The sequence below is a fragment of the Parasteatoda tepidariorum genome, chromosome 7, assembly GCF_982258835.1.
Source record: "Parasteatoda tepidariorum strain Cologne lab strain chromosome 7, Ptep-v5.0, whole genome shotgun sequence".
In the NCBI taxonomy this organism is placed as follows: domain Eukaryota; kingdom Metazoa; phylum Arthropoda; class Arachnida; order Araneae; family Theridiidae; genus Parasteatoda; species Parasteatoda tepidariorum.
Window position 1 is genome coordinate 96,463,076 of NC_141761.1, and position 17,918 is coordinate 96,480,993.

At 28.8% G+C, this 17,918-nt stretch overlaps 1 protein-coding gene across 1 annotated transcript in view; it reads right to left on the minus strand.

Annotated features, from left to right (window-relative positions):
- LOC147807340 (uncharacterized) overlaps nucleotides 1-17,918 on the minus strand; it is a 356,527-nt gene that overhangs the window by 69,220 nt on the left and 269,389 nt on the right. The window contains exon 3 of the transcript XR_015435622.1: nucleotides 10,341-10,551. The gene's annotated coding sequence lies outside the window, so the exon portion shown is untranslated. The remainder of the gene's footprint in view (nucleotides 1-10,340; nucleotides 10,552-17,918) is intronic.

Below are 17,918 nucleotides of genomic sequence, written 5' to 3' on the forward strand. Positions count from 1 at the left end.
GCACAAAAAGCAACGAGCTTCTTTTTTTAACAAATCCTTTTTTTCATCAATATTTACATTGTTGCAGTGTTCCGAATTATGAGTTTCTTTACAAAAGATACAATTACTTTCTGTTACAGGAGCTAAATATTCTACTGTTTTGTTTACATTTGAATTGAAAGGGCGATTTTGATTTCGAGGTGACTCACGCGAATTGCCAAATTGTTGTTTTGCGACAGTATTATGATTAATGAAGTTTTTCTTTCTATCTACCCTCGAGTTTTGGAATGAAACAGATTCCCTACATTCTATTTCAATTTTTAGAAAATTTATCAGTTCCATTACATCAAATTCACTTAGATTTGCTTTATCTAATTTTCTACGGTTAAAGCTTAAAGCTAATTCTTCAGGAATTAATTTAATCAAAATGGGGTACAATAAATGTCCATACATTCCGGAAGTTACTTTTAAAGAGTCCAAACTTCGAATTTGTACTTCACAAGTGTCATATAATTTTCTTAATCCTAAAACATTATTAGCATCTTTAACAGGATAGAGATTTAACAATTTGTTCATATGAGCATTTATAACTAATTCATCTCTACCGAATCTTTCTTTTAATAGTTTAACAGCTTTTCCATAATTTTCCTCAGAAAGCGAAAACCCATTAACAACATTAGCTGCAGCACCTCCTAAAAGTGATTTTAAATACGAGAATTTGTCTATTACAGATAATGTTTCATTTTTATCAATTGTACTTTGAAATTGATTCCAGAATTCTATCCAAACACACGGATCTCCATAATATTTTTCTATCGATAATTTAGGAAGTTTAACATTATTATTTATTTTCCGATTCAAAACTTCTGTGGCTATAGTATTGTTGGAATGTTCTTGTGCCTGAATTAAATTTACCCTATCATAATTATTAGCAGTTGCATTACGAAGAAAGGATTTTATCTTAGAAGAAAGTTTCGAATTCCATAAAATAATTTTCTGACCATATTCCATTGCAGATTCAATTTCTGCATCAAAATCATTTTCATCTACAATTAGAGATTGTATAGTATTATCTAAATCATTTATTTGTTTTAATCTACTAGTCAAAAAATCTAAATGTTGTTCTAGTTCAGTATCAGTATTTATTTCATCAAATTCTTGTTCTAATTTGTTAATATATTTTGTTATGCTAGAACGTAAAACGCCTCTAATTTTTCTCTGTTTAGTTAATTCTTCCATATTTTAAAAATTCTTATCAACACTAATAATCAAATTTATAATTTGTATGATGCTTCAATATTTAGTAAATATGTAAACAAATACTGCATCACACAATCAAAACAAAACAACTTTCAACAAAACAACTACTATAAATTTGAAGCATCAAATTATCTAAATCTTCATATAGATCAAATTATCAAATCTTCCTACCTTTCTTTTCTTTACACTTCCTGATCAATCCGAAATCGAAACAATCTATAACAACAAGAATGTTGTTTCGCGGCGGCGATGCACCAAATGCTAACGGTGGTTCATCTATAAAATCTGATTGTAGAAATTCTATCAGGAAGTAATCAAAGTAATTCTAAAAATTCGACCAAGAGGAAATCAACGCAATTCTAATTCAACAGTCAAATCTAAGAATATTTTAAGTATTTAATAAGAGAAAAGAAAAGAGATTACATTTTTAAAGCTCAACAGCTACATGAAATTCTAAACATCGAATGAATATTAATATTCAGTTCTTTTTTTGTTTTTGGCAGTGCGCATGCGCGTCGTTACTTCTACGTAAGAAGAAAATTGTTACTTGACGGGAACACTGATTACAAATTATTTTTCAATTAGCATGGTGCATTGCAAAATTATAGCAGTTGTTCGCAAAATGCCGGCTAATTTAATTAGCCTGTGGCAGATAAATTATAAAAAATAGATATTTCCTTTTAAAATTCGTGATATTACTGATGTGAAAATTATTTTCACTAGATATCGTGAATACCATGTAGCTCGATTAATATTGTAGAGATGATAATTATCAGCAATGATCATATAGTGATCTTTATCAACAACGATAAATATCGCGATTTTTATTAATACCGATAAATATCGACTATAATAATATTGCTAGCATTATAAACATAATTCAAAATTTTATAATATTGCAATCATTCATCACCCATCAATTGATTGTCTACATAATCGATGACGATAAATATCGACCATGATGATTTCGCGAACATAACCATTAATCATAATAATAGTCAAATACGATATTATTTTGATTGTTGATAAATTTCATTTGGGTTTATGATAATAGTTACAAAAATATAGCATATTTATTTACATCTTGTTTTTGTTTCCTCATAAAAATTTCGAAATATTTGTAAATAAAACTAACATGATTTTATCAAAAAAAATTTTTTGCAATTTTTATTCCGGAGTAGGAATTCGTTTCTTCGAAGGCTAGTCTACTATTTCGAAACTATCTCTTCTTTTGCATGTATTTGAATTAAAACCGCAAAAACCATTTTCAATACACATAATTCCCATTTCTTCTCATTCATTTTTTCGCGGAAACATTCACTTTTTCCTCCTAGCCAACTAGTCGCCGTTCCCATCTCTCCTCCACCACCACTTCACCCCCCTTTTTGGACTATTGTCTAATCAAATGTCATTTTTGCATAATTAAATAACAATTGTTAGGTTAGACAAATATAGTCACAACAGATCAACGATGTCCTTCGAAGTTAGACAAGCTTATAAAAAATAGATTGGAAATTAAGCTCAAATAAACTGGGTTTGCCAAATCTTTTTTTGAATTTTATTATTATAAAGATTATCATTATTTTTCGTATTACCGCAAATTTAGTTCCCAATTCAATTGGAATAAAATTTAAATCTAATCATTTTGTTCGATTACCATGACAACTTTTTCTACATTTTTGTTTTTTAAATTCTTATTAAATTTGCTGTTACTTTAAAATCTAATTAAATATTTTTCACCCAAAGGATTGTTTAGTAATCGCGTGAAAAATAAATTTCTAATAATGCTAAACTACGTTGTATTCATTACTTGAATAGCATATATCAACAAGCACCGTCTTTAGGTAAAGCTACAAAAGTAAATATAACTTATACATCGTTTTACAGTGGTATAACAGTTAAGAACTTAAATATCGTTTTAAATACGTTTGACGTTGAATGCTAGAAGAATGAATGAAAAGAATGAATTATTAAAAGAACATTGCATTTAGTTTTCATTTGGAAATGTAATCAAAGTCTAAAACTTAATAACAGTAGAGTATAATACGAAGAAAGGATGATAAAAAAATTTTTGATGAGGAATACTGTTAAATAATGGATAGATAAGTATTTTACAGGTAAAAAATATTTGCGTAACTTTAATGAATTTCATGTTGGTGGCAAAGTAATATGTATCCTATATGTTAATCTCTAGGATGCTATCGTATGATTTTTCTAGCCAATAAGAATACACTCACAGCAATAAGAAACGATTTTAGACCAATACTTTTTTTATGTTAGCTAAAAAAATATAAAAATGATTTTTTTTTCTAATTTGTAAACTGGTTTTGCTAGGTTATTTGGTGTGCTCATTTTGGATGCTTAAAATGTAGCATTCATCTCTCCACCTGAAGCCGGGGCAGCTTGGTTGGCAGGGAACTACACTCATGTTCGTGAGAATGAGAGTTCGAACCCAGCCGGCCGAAGACTCCTCGTGACTCCTCCTGGCGACTGGTGCACGTTAAATTTGTCGGGTCACAAAGTCCTCCATTTTCTCATAACAAATTATACCTCGGGGGAACTGAATTGGAGATTGATCGCTCTATGGTTCAGGTCAAAATTACGATCTGCGGATGAGTGAATGGGCGCGCCCTATAAACGGGTGTGACGTATGGGTGTGGCAGAAGTTGAATTCTTGGCCATAGAATGCGCCAATGGAAAATAAGAACAATCGCACCCCTTGACTTAGTGGCTTACGACAAGAACAACAACATCTCCCCACCTTTTTTCGATAGTACAGTAATAACACAAGAACAGGAGAAAAATTATAAATGAATAATTTGTTTTAATATGAACACACTAAAATGTAACAAAACCAGAAATTTTAAAATCAGAAAAAAAATTAAGAATGACTTAAATTAGTTGGCTTATTTAAAAACTTCTTCTTTTTTTTTTTTTTTTGTTGGTAATTTTCAACTGTTTCTAACATAAAATAAAAATATACCATCAGAAATTTAACTAATCTTTATAGTTATGCTTCAAATAAATTTTCAGAGAATTTAACTTTTTTTTTACCTCATAATAATTATAATTCTTAGTATCTCATGACATAAAAATAATAATAAAAAGTAAATATCAATGCAGTGACACAATATTAGTTCACCGCCCACCTAAAACAATTACATTCCCAAAAGCTCACCACGCGTCTCTTTCCTAAAATGCCAAATCGAATTCTACGAAGGCATAACTAACCGAATTTCGAATATTTTCAAGAAAGTACAGAAATGACCTTTCCCGTAAAGGTCAAAGGTAGAAACACCCACGCATCTTTCTTCCTTCCACCGACGCAGACGTCGGCTCAGACCAATTCCGATGACCGAGTTGGCAGTCAGCCAATATATTCTTCTTTTCCCGTTTCATTCCACTTCCGACAGAGGGCGTTGATGGGATGGAAATGAAGTAGTTTTCCAGAAGAAAAGATTTCAGATAAAAACCCATTAATTCTTGAATTATTGAATGATTTCGGAGTTGACTAAAATATGCTCAGAACGATAATTTTTTTCTCAGACGAGTCTTCTTCAACTTTTACGATTTGCATGCATTTATTAAATTTTTCTTTAATTTTAACGAGTTATTTTATACTAGTTAATTTTAGCGTAAACTGATACACTTATTTTGGTATGAGAAATATAATTGTGTGTTTTTAATAGTTTAGAAAATGAAAATAAGAGTTTAATGCCACAACAGTCGGAAGTGTCTTATTTATTTTGAATGATTTCGGCTTAAGCTAAAATCTACGAGGAATGATTATATTCTTCTGCAACGAGTTTCCTTTCGTATTCTTTTTAATTAATTATTTTTTTATGATTTGCTTACATTATTTGAATCTTTCATCTGTTTTAATTATTTATTTTATGGTAAATTTAACGAAAACTAACGCACCTATTTTGCGTGGGTAATATTATTGTTTATTTTTAACAGTTTAATACACTGTTAGCAATCTCTTGGAAAAAATGGTTATATAAAATTTTACTTAATGGTTATTTTATCATATTCAAGCAAAAGAGTCAAATAACCATGAATAAGATAGTATTCAAACTGTTAAATGTGAGAAAAACCGTTTATTAACTGCTTTCACCCAATACGGTTAAACAACCTGAATTTTATCACACCAGCTAAGTCCACCTAATGAAGCAACTTAATACCTTACAGGTGGGTGCAGAATACAACCGAGAGGGCTAAACTATTAATCGCATGACTGACAGAACGGGGATTCAACTGCCAGCGTTGACGCCACTATATTTCACAAACCTATCCATCATGTTAATATGAGAAGGAAGAATATGGAATTTAACGAACATTTAATATAGATTAAACATTATTTAATTATTCAATATCATTATTACTTTATGTTGCTATGACAGCCCCGTTCCCCTTTCTTCAAGTTTATAAACTGATATCTTCATAATGATACCTTTTTCATAATATATGGCGTCACATAGCATTTTTCTAGAGTGTCATTTAATATCTCCCGTTGCTATGACAACCATTTATATTTCATTCAGTTTATATATATATATATATATATATATATATATATATATAATATATGGCAAACAATGCCTATTAACATGAAGGTCTCGGGGAGTAAGAAATGATAACCCACATTTTTGTGGTTTAGAGGTTTCTGCAACAGATACTGCAGACGTGTATGAAAATTAACCAGATTTGCGACTGAAAATCCTATCAGCTGCTCATATTGAAATATACTTGTTGAATCTAATTATGTGAAGTAGCGGAGAAAAATCAACCACATTCGAATCCCAACGATGGCTGGCCGATTCAAATTCTACAACGTAGTTTTCCGCTATTATCTAACGTAAATGTGGGTAAATTTCGTCAAAAAGTGCTCCATTAAGGCTAGCTTGTCTCAAAGCTTGATCCAAGTTCTCTTGTCTTCTGGATTGGGGTTAAAATTACAAGGCAACGGAGGTGAACGTTAATACAGTTAAACCCAAAAATGGGTCAACCTCGGTTATAAAATAAAATTATAAGATGTGGGTTACTGAGTTCTTTATAAAATGACTCTTGACATTAGGTAATTTAATATTCTCCGGTAATATGATGACTCTTCTCTTTTAATTTATGAAATAAACTTTTGTGTTGGTTTGGCTGTATACGTCACATTTATTAATTACGTTACAATGATTACCGTTCTTTTTTAATTATTTCATTAATGGTTTCATTAATGATTTGTGATGTAACGAGCAAATAAGTGGCTACAATAAAGCTGGATTAATGAAAGAAGAAATCAAATTGCAAATTAATAAGATTGTTTATCAACCTGTAATTTGCGATACGATAATCATCTGCAATTTGTGGTAAAGTACACTTTTTACTAAGTTGGCCAGCAGCTAGTTTTTAAGTGAAAAAAAAAGGGAAGAAGCTAATTTTGTCATGCTTACCATATAAGAAATGCATGAAAGTAAAGCTATCTTTTAGAAATTTGGCAGCTATGTTGCAGTAATTAATAAGCATGATTTAGCATTTTTCCTTACGTCAAAACCTTAAAGAAAATTATTCATTTTTTTTCCTCATTCGGCTGATTACATTTAAAAAAACTTTTTCGATTCAGACTGTCAGATGTATGACCCATTTTTTTAATAGCTTGGTCATGACCTGCACCAGCCTGTCACTTTGGTCATATCACACTCCAAAATAATGCAGATGCATTACAGTAAATAAATAATTACAGCTCTTCGTCTGTTACAAAAGAACATGATTGCTTGTTTAGATTTGAGGAAATAAACTTAATAATCATGATTGTTGATTGCGCAAAAAAATATGAATAAGCTAATTTAATTCAAGACGGAAGATAATATTCAATTTCATTTTACAGTTAAATTTATGACTTCAAATACTTCAACGGAATAACAATCATTTTTGAAAAATAGATACATTTAAATAATTATAATTTAAACGCATAATTGTTAATATCAATATATGATTTAAAGTATGCGTGTTGCAATGAAATCGTTCAACACGTAGTGTTTTTCTTTCTCTTTTTTAAGTGAATCGTAAAACCCGAAAACCAGTCATCTCCATTTTTTTTTATCTTAAAAATTTATATTCTCGCATGCAGTTTAGCTGAAGTAGATAACATAGTTGGTATAAATTATAACATTCATTGAACAGTCGACCCAATTTCAGGTTTACGACTAATTCAACTCCGTAGCCTTGTAATTTTGCACCCGATCCAGAAGAAGAGGAACTCCTGGATCAAGTATTGGGAAAAATTTGACTTCGTGAAGGACTTTTTGATTAAACTAACCCGCATGCATTTGCGTTATATGGTGAGCAAAACCACGAAAACCTCCTCCGGTTAGCCTGACGGCAAGGGGACTCCAACCCATGATCCGTCTACCACTGAGGATATTTCACGTCAGCAATGTCGTCGGTTCCAAACTGGATGCGGAATTCACATCGACCATTCATCGCTGGGTTTCGAACCCGGTTCACCTCATTGGGAGGCGAACGCTCTATTCCCTGAGCCATCAGAGCTCATAGTTGGGATATAAAAAATTCACGCCCCCCTACTTGGTCTAGTATATTTTGTGCAGTGAAATCTCAATTTAGTTCAAAAGCATGCCTGGAAATATATCGCCAGGTGCCAGCCGTTGTTGCTTATGAAATCGTTCGCATTGCCTAACAATTAATTATTTAATTTAGACTTGTTATTTTGTTGATGCTTTTAATCCCACAATTCAGAGGGTAGTTATTTCGATGGTATAAGCAAGAAAACAAAAAGGGATAAAAGTAAATATGAACTGTAAAGACAGTGACTACAAATAACATGACACTTGATTTCAAAAGCTGCATTATCAGAAAAATATGTTGTCACAATTCACCAATAGAAAAGCAAGATAGGAGAAACAACAGTTTCAGGTGTTACATTATAGCACTTTTACTTATAAAAAGCAGAATGATTACTTATAAAAGCACTTGATGAAGTAGAAGTACCTCCTTTCAGTGACGGTTTATGCAAATTAATATTTACTCTGTATAAAAAGTACCCTAGTACGTTAGAAGTACATTAAAAGTGTCACCATAACCAGTTAAGGAAGCATATTTTTGAAAAAAATGTCAGAAATCACAAAGATCAAAAAAGTTTTTACAATTAAAATATAATTAATTTTTGTCTTTCTCTGAAGAAATTTGTAAGTGGCCAAGCAAAGATAGCCATAATTCGAAAGATTTCTGAATCTACACAAATAACCATGAATATGTAATCTAAATCTTAAATACAATTTTTATTTCATTTCTAAATGATATTTTCACTTGTTAAAATGAGTGTATAGTATTCGTTTTAAGGTTTTGCCCGAAAACCGGTTATCTACAACGAGTTGTAATTTATTTTTTTTTAAACTCAAAAATTAAGTGATATTATTGAACACAGTAGAATATTTTGTAACTAGCCATATTTTGAGATCAAAAAATTAAAAAAGTTTTATTTACCAAGCTGGTACTTAACCATTCAGTTTTTTGTCTGTCCGGTAAAATGAGTTTTGTTGGAGATGACCGCTTTCCAAACTCGTTGATTCAAATGTTTTTGGGGAACACTCGCGGCACACACAGAAGCTGTTATAATTGTTGTTGGCAAAGTTTTAAAATCAATTATTCTACAAATTAACTAGGGTGATCCTTTAAAGTGTCAAAAAATTGTTTCATTGATTAAATTACTTAGTTAATCTGCAAACTACCTAATTAAGCTGCACATTACCAGCTAAACACTCGTTTAAAGGAAAATATGAACCTTTGCTGAAACAACAGAAACATTTTTGCACGCTTAAATTAACATTACGTTATTTATTTATTTTTCGCTATCAAAAAAATCAAGTTACTACAGTGAAACAATCAACATATTAGTCAATTGAATCAATCACTTAAAAACTATACAAAAAAGCAAACGGTTTTACGATTATATTATCAAATATTATTATAATTAAGATTATAAGGATATTTATTGTTTTTTCAATATCTAAAGAAAAGTCAATAAATTCTATCAAATAATCAACAACATTCAAATACCGTCATCAGTTCCTAGAAACAGAATAATAAAGTGCCTAAAAATTCTTCAATCCCTCACCTATGTAAATTGGCGCCATTTTCTCTCGATATCTATTCAAATTTTCCAATAAGCATTATCAGAAATAATTATGATATTTTTAATTTGTTATGATTTATTCTCGTTTCATCCCTTGCATTGTTATGATTCAATTCAAATTGTTATAACGAATCATTTGGTAAAACTTATTGTTACATTCAAGTATTCAAGTACCAGCATCAGTATCGAGACACAGAATAATGCAGTGCCAAAAATTCCCCAATTTCATGTATATGTAAAATAACGCCATTTATTGTTTTGATACCTATTCAAATTTTCTAAAAGACATTATCAGAAATAAGTTTAATTAAACCAGTTTGTTACAGTTTATTCTCATTTAATTCAGCGCGTTATTACGATTTAATTCGAATTGAATATTTACTATTCAAGTACCATCATCAGAACAGAGAGACCCAAAAAATTCTCATATTCTTCACATATTGGCACCATATTGTTTTTCAATACCTATTACAATTTTCTAAAAACATTATTAGAAATAATTATGGTAGTATCAGTTAGTTGCAGATTATTCTCATTTAATACCATGCAATATTACAAATTAATTCAAATTGTAAGAACGAATCATGTAATGAAATTAATCATAACTCAAGTAACATCATCAGTACCGAGGGACGAAGTAATACCATGCAATATTACAAATTAATTCAAATTGTAAGAACGAATCATGTAATGAAATTAATCATAACTCAAGTAACATCATCAGTACCGAGGGACGAAGTAATGGTAGCGCTTTAAACAAATTTTTTTATATTATGCTTGTAAATTAATAGACGGTATTTGTTTTTCTATAAATTTTCTAATTTTCTTAAGAAACATCATAAAGAATTATTACGATAAAATCAGTTTGTTACATTCAATATGCATTTAATTCGACATGTTATTACAGTTTCCTGAAATTGTTATAACAGCTGATTTGGTAAAATGTATTGTTACATACTTCGATTTTTCGTTTAACAATCTATCCTATCGAACTCGATGTCTTTTTAATCTTCTCATATCAAAATTTAAAGCTTGATTTATTTTATTTGAGCAGATGTTCCTTACAGTCTCTGGCAGCAAATGCTTTTCTTGAAAAGTTCAAGGTTACCGTTTAAGTAGCAGCGATTCTTCCTTTTCCATTTCTTCCAGCTAAAGAACAATCAAATCGTCTGCAATAACAAAATTAAATGCATGATTCTGATATTATGTTAAGACTACATCGCAATTTCAAATTATTACATATATTTTTAGTATAAATTATTTTTATAACTATTGTGTAATATTATTACAAATAAAAATGCATTTTTTATTATAAAAAAATTATTACTTAACCATTTTTATTATTTTTTTATCAAAACAATTTCTTTTTCCATTTCTTCCAGTTAAAGAGCATTGAAATCGTCTGTAATAACAAAATTAAATGCATGATTCTGATATTATGTTAAGACTACATTGCAATCTCAAATTATTACATATATTTTTAGTATAAATTATTTTTATAACTATTATGTATTATTTATAAATAAAAACTCTCTTTTTATTATGAAAAAAATTATTACTTAACCATTTTTATTGCTTTTTTTATCAAAACAATTTCCATTTCGTTCAGCTAAAGATCATTGAAATCGTCTGCAATAACAAAATTAAATGTATGATTCTGATATTATGTTAAGACTATATTGCAATTTCAAATTATTATATGTATTATTAACAGAAATTATTTTTATTACTATTGTGTATTGTTATTACAAATAAAAACGCAATTTTTATTATAATAAAATTATTCTTTAACCTTTTTTATTATTTTTTTTATCAAAACAATTTTCTTTTCAATTTCTTTCAGTGTAAAAAATTTAAAAATGTTAGCAATAACGAAATTCCAAAACAAGATTCTGATATTTGTATTAAGGTGATGCTGTAGTTTACTGTTATTATAAACTATTATTATTACTCGTATTATTTTTATTCCATTTAGATGTCTTCCTTTTTTATTTCTTCTACATTATAAAATATGCGTCTGCGAAATCATAATTAAAAATAAGATTCTGATATTGTACTAATAAGGTGCTATAGGTTCAAATTATTATATTCATTATGAATATTATTACATAAATTTTTATTAATTTATTTTCATTTGCCATTTTTTCAAACAAAGAAATATAAAAGGTCTGCAATATCAAATGTACGATTCTGATTTTATATTAAGACGATACTGTAGTTTCAACTTAATTTATTTAATTATTATTACATTACAATTGTTTTATTATAATATAATATAATTATGTTGATTTTTATAAAGATATTTTTGGTAATATTTTCTGAATTTCACAATAATAAAACTGAAAAAACATAGACATGAAGTTTAATTTTTGCAGCTTAATAAGTGAAGAGTATATAAGTATTTCATTAGTCCTAGAAAAGTCCTAAATTAGTCTTAGTATTTTATTAGTCCTTTTATTAGACCTAGAAAAAAAGGTTAATATACAATAGAGGAATTATACTTTCTTAATTTAAATAATAATTTTGTTAATAACACTTATATTAAAATTATCTATCAAACATAATTTGTTTGTTTTTTTCGAATAAAAAGTAGTATTGATAGATTTTGCAACTTCGATATAAAAGTTACAGTGCGAAAAATATTTTAAAATACTGAAAACGGTCAACAAAATGGAAAATTAATTCAGAAGTAAAAAATTACGTTATGTTAAACATTTTTCATGTTCATATAAGGTAGTTATGAATGAAAAATGTTGTGCGTAAAGTTTCTTGTTGCTTATACACATTTTGAAGCTAATTTTTTTTAAAGTTCACTAAAATATTATCATACTTTTCAAATGATTATCTTTAAATCTTCTATATGATATATCCTAATGAAGGTTTTTGAGTTTAAAAGGGTGCAATTTTTTTTTAAAACTTGATATTTGTTACTTCATTGATAGTAGACGAAATATCTTCAGAAATATGATAAAATAATTTTTTTAATAATTTAAATACTTTTTAATTATCTTCAATTATTACAAAAAATTATAAATTTTGATCTTCAGAATTTTAAGCTTAGTATAGGATATTTTTATCGTGAATTTGCTCCCATTTTGATCATGAACCAAAATCCACTAAACACAAATAATAAGATAGTTATAAGAAATAAAACTGTCCAAAAGATCTTTTAGCATAAATAACACTGGCGAACAAATTTTTTATACAAATACTCAATTTTCGTGGTTCGGGTGAGGAAAATTTGAAATCTAAAATTAGTTTTGCTCCTAAAACAACAGATTTTTTTAAAGAGCATTTTTATTCTATTTTGGTGTAAAAATTCTGTAAAAAGCGTTATGTCTAACAAGGGATCACGTAAATGTTGCGACAAATTTCTGGGGAGTTACTGCATTGGAAACCTTATCCGGAATATTGTCGAAGCCATATTATGACCCGTTCAGCAGCACATGGATAAACAGTTCATAATAAGGAAGCCCCCCACGCGGCGTATGACGACATTTCTAGGCATGGGTCCTAACGCAATTTTAATCCTGGTGATGTGCCTTAACTCCTCTAGAAATTAGTTGCCAACATTTATGCGACTCCCTGCTTTTCATAACGTTTTTAAATTTGTACATTTCGACAAATAAAAAAAAAATAGACTGAAACTCTTTTTAAAAAAATGGTACCCTGAAGAGAGAAACTAATTTCAGATTTGAAATCGGTGATACGAAAGTATCGAGATCTGTTAAAAAATCTTTAGCAACAGAAAAAATCCCTGTTTAATCTTTTTCTAAAGGCATAAAAATAAAAAAAAAATTTAAGTGATAAAATAGCAAAAACATAGTCCAATAAAATGGAAGCTGCGTCTTCAGAGAATAAAGTCTTTGTGCTTTAACAAGGACAAGGTTGAAATTTAATGTGTTACATAATTATTCGGCTCTATGTTATCATTGCTGTTTGTTATTATCAGACAAGGCCATAATGTTAAAACTGATATAATATTTTAATATGATAAGTTAAAAAGAAGTTCACTTGGTAATCGATTATATCATTTATCGGGAAAAAGAATTTCAAAGTGCACTGAGAAAAACAAGTATGGTCAAAACTACCAGAATATGGTAAAATTTACTGTACTTCTGGCTTTATGGAAACAGGAAGAAGCTCGGTAATTTTAACCGAAGCAATTTTAGTAAAATTAACAATAAAATATGGTTTTAAATTATGCAAAAAAATTTGGTAATTTCATTCTACCTTAGATCCTTAGAGCATGGAATGAAAACCATTTATTCTATGAAATTAATTTTTTAGTTTTGTATTTTTTTACTAAATGTGCGGTAATATGGATCGTAATTTTTAAAACCAGAATCTTTCGGTAAACCGTTACCATATAAAGGGAATAATTATCAAATAAATGGTTTAAATACCGTATATTTTGGTTTTATTAACCAGAATTATGTTGTTGTTTTTTTTTCTACCAGAAATTCCATTACCATAGAGTACGGAAATTTAACTGTAATTTTTTTTCTCATTGAGCTATCTTTTTCATTCTTCATTTTGTTCAGTATAAATTATAGATATGGAAGGATTAACAACAGAAATAAATAATTGAACTGTAATTATCATAAATAAAATTTTATTCAACATAAATGGAGGTAGGTGGGTACTTTATTTACGCCGCACTAGAGCTGCACAATGGGCTATTGGCGACCGTCTGGGATGATCTGAAGACATGCCATCGCAATTTTGATCCTCTGCAGAAGGGATAGCTCCCCTGCTTTGGTAACCCATCGACCTGCGCGTGAAGTCGAGCACTTTATGGTGGAACAGTTCAACGAGGACTGATACCGCACACCTTCGGTCTCTACTTAGGCTCATCAAAGTGGTCACCCACCAGCTAACTGATCGATGCCAGTGATGCTTAACATCGATGTTTTACTGGAAACCGTGTCTTTACGATCAGTTCATCGCGGGACCAACATAAATGGAGAAAGTTTGACCTAGAACAACACGGTGTCTTTGGCGGACAAAGAGTAAATGTTCGATTGTCTTCGTGGTGCTTTTATGAACGTCACCACCCACTCATTATACTTTTAAAAGTCACGTATCTTTAAAAGATCATGCACATTACGCATCTTACTTAAAAGTAAAATATATATGGACATGCACTCCCATTTAAATTAATAAACTATTTCAACACAAACGTAGTATTTGTTATACAATATCATATTTGAACACACATTGACAAAAGAGTAAATGTACTATGCATGAAAAAATTCATTATTCACTTTAGAGATGTCTAAGTTGACGTCCCTTCATCAAATCTATCAATGATTAGTTACGGATGCAACCAACAGGAATACGTCTCGATTGGGATAGGAATAGGAATCGTCCAATAGGAATAGTGCTAACGGAAATAGGTTGAATGATACTGGAACAATGATCTAGCTCAGCCTCTGACTTGAACATCTCTATACAATTTTTACTTAATTTTTAGTTTAAGTAATTACATTAATTGTACTTAGTGAGTTGTAAGCTATCCTTCAAAGTTCTAATAATTCTCCGTATTATTTCCATGGTAACTTGAGGAAAACGTAATCGAGAGACTTTTTCAACGGACATATGAGATGGAATTATAAACTCGTAGAATGCTTTGAGGATATTATTTAAGAGTATAGGTGCTCGAATAAGGGCACATTACGATGTATCTGTTCTTTATTTATGTTTTCCATCATTCTTAAATTAATCATTTCTGTGTTCTTGTATTCGTCTAACAGTCTTGTACATTAATAGAACCCATCATTAAAGTAGAACGTAACAATACTTTTTAAAGTAATCCACTATACATTTATCCAATTGATGAAGAACAATGTTGTCTAATTCTATGCTTGGAAATATTATTATTTAGCAATTTAATCTTAAAAGCTCGAATTTCATTACTTTACTTGGATAAATGTTCTTCAAATTCAAGTAGTTAACCATATTTTAATTGGAAGATTGCCTTCCTTAATCAAAACTTAGCAACTTTTCTCTACATATTTTTTTCAAATTTCCATTTACTTCTGAACTATTAAAAACATAAATAATCATGCGACCATAATTTTGGAAAGTTGTTTTTGGAGAGTTTTTGTCCTGGAATTTTACCTGTTATTATTTATCTCACAAAGAGCTGGTTTTCCGAAAATATTTAGTGGTCCCCAAAGCAAACAATGTCCCAGAGTAAAAGTTTCAAAAACGTCCGAAGTCTGACTGCAGATTTGTTAAAGGTTTAAAATTGAGTATACCTTCAACTTACGTAGTAATAGTTCAAAATTCCTCGTAGTAATATTCCTTTACATTCTTTTCAAATGAAATTTATATGATTTTACCCCTGTCTCTCAAAGATTTCTAATATTTGGAACTCTGTGAATTTGGAACTCTCTCTTTTAACAAATTTAAAATCAAAACTATCATTAGTCAGAAATTTTACGAAACTTTATTGTTTAATCGAAATTTATTGTTACGAAAATTTATTGTATTGTTAATCGATATTTTACAAGATCGTTTAATCTTTTAATTTTGATGTTAGCTCCGATGAAAGTTCGAGAATTATCTATGCATAATTTTGAACATTTATTCCTACCAGGGAAAAATAGCTTTAAAGTAGTAACAAATACTTCTGTATTCAAATCAGTAACCTTATCCAAATGAACTGCTCTTAAAATAAGGTATATAAATATACATGTACATAAATTTTGTTTAAAGAACCTTTTCTTCGTTTTTATACACAATAGAAGACGGTCAGCAATAATCTATTCATGTATAGTCAAAGGGAAAAGTTTTTAAACGCCACTACTATCCACTCACGATACCTTTAAAGATCACGGGGTGGGTGTTACGTATCTTTCTAGGAATTCGAGTAACTTGGCGAAAACAGGCTGAATTTTTAAAATTCATTAATATTCCACTCAATGTATTCTTTTTTAAATTCTTCAACAGTGGAAAGTTCCCTTTAATTTTACACAACTGCAAAAAATTCCAACTTAATGCTGATGCTTTCTTCTGATAATAGGAATATCTATTGATATCAATGCAAATCAATTATTTCCTTCAATGTACTTTATACGCTGGGTCGAATGAGAGCTCGAGACAATAGGACCAATAGTTGTAGCTGTTTAATGCACAAAAAGTACAGCTTTCATTGATAGTTATTTATGAATATGACCCTATAATTTATTCACCTATCTATTGGTATGATAAAATTCTGGTTGTTTAACTGTATTAAGTGAAAGCAGTTAATAAACGGTTTTTCCCACAGTTAAACAGTTTGAATACCGAATTATTAGTGGTTGTTTGACTGTTTTGCTTGAATATGGTAAAGTAACAATTAAATAGATTGCTATTTAAACATTTTTCCGAGAAAGTTTTAACAGTGTTCTTTAAGCTTAGTTGTCAAACCTTAAAATAATATTTCAAGTATTTAAGAATTTTTTAATATATTTATGAAATATTTCTTTAAAAAAAAGTTTTTTTGTTATACTGAAAATATGAGATTGTCCAAATGATGTAACATACAAAAAGTCAATAATTTTTCCTATAAATTTATTGTTTAAAATAATCTGATGTCCTAAAATTATATGAAATAACTCATAGTAGTGTTAATTTTAATACAAAGAAAAGTAATTATATTGCATAAGCAGTGAATATTTATTGCATATAATATAAATATCAAAAGAATTTAGAATAAGCTATTGTTATTGTAACTACTTATTGAAAATTGCCCGCATAACACCCAATTTTAATCTATCATATTTTTTTATAAACCTAATAGAACCTTTTTACAAATTTAAGAAAAAATTGAATATTTCTTCATTCGGCTTTTTGAACTTGATAAAAAAAAAGGGCAAATAAACCATTTGTTGGATATCCTTAAGTTCATGACACTACAAGGTTAGCGTTATCGTACTCCGAAATTCTAATCAACCGTTCCCCTTTTGATCAAAAATATCGTCTTCTCACCCAAAGAGTTATTTTATTACCGATTCAAAATACATGTAACTTAATGTGATCAGCATGAATTGGTAATTTGAATCACTATCGTCCATAAGCCGTTCTGAGACTCTCACTAACATTCTATTAATATAATATTTGCATTATTTTTTTTAAAGCTTGAAATATTTTCTAATAAATATGATACTTTGTCATTATATTATATCAATAATCATTATATTGTGCAATAATTATAATACTTTGTAGTAATCATAAAAATTTGTAATACTTAATAATAATCATAATATTTTGCAATAATCAGATTTTATAATAATTATAATATTTCGTAATAATCATGACATTTTGTAATAATTATAATATTTTGTAATAATTATAATATTTCGTAATAATCGCAATAATTTTAATAATTATACTATTTGTAATAATTATAATACTCAAAAATAGTCATAATATTTTTATTAATTGTACTATTTGTAATAATTATAATACTTTAAAATAGTCAGAATATTTTGTTACATAAAATATTATTTTGTTACATATAATACTTTATAATAATCATAATATTTTG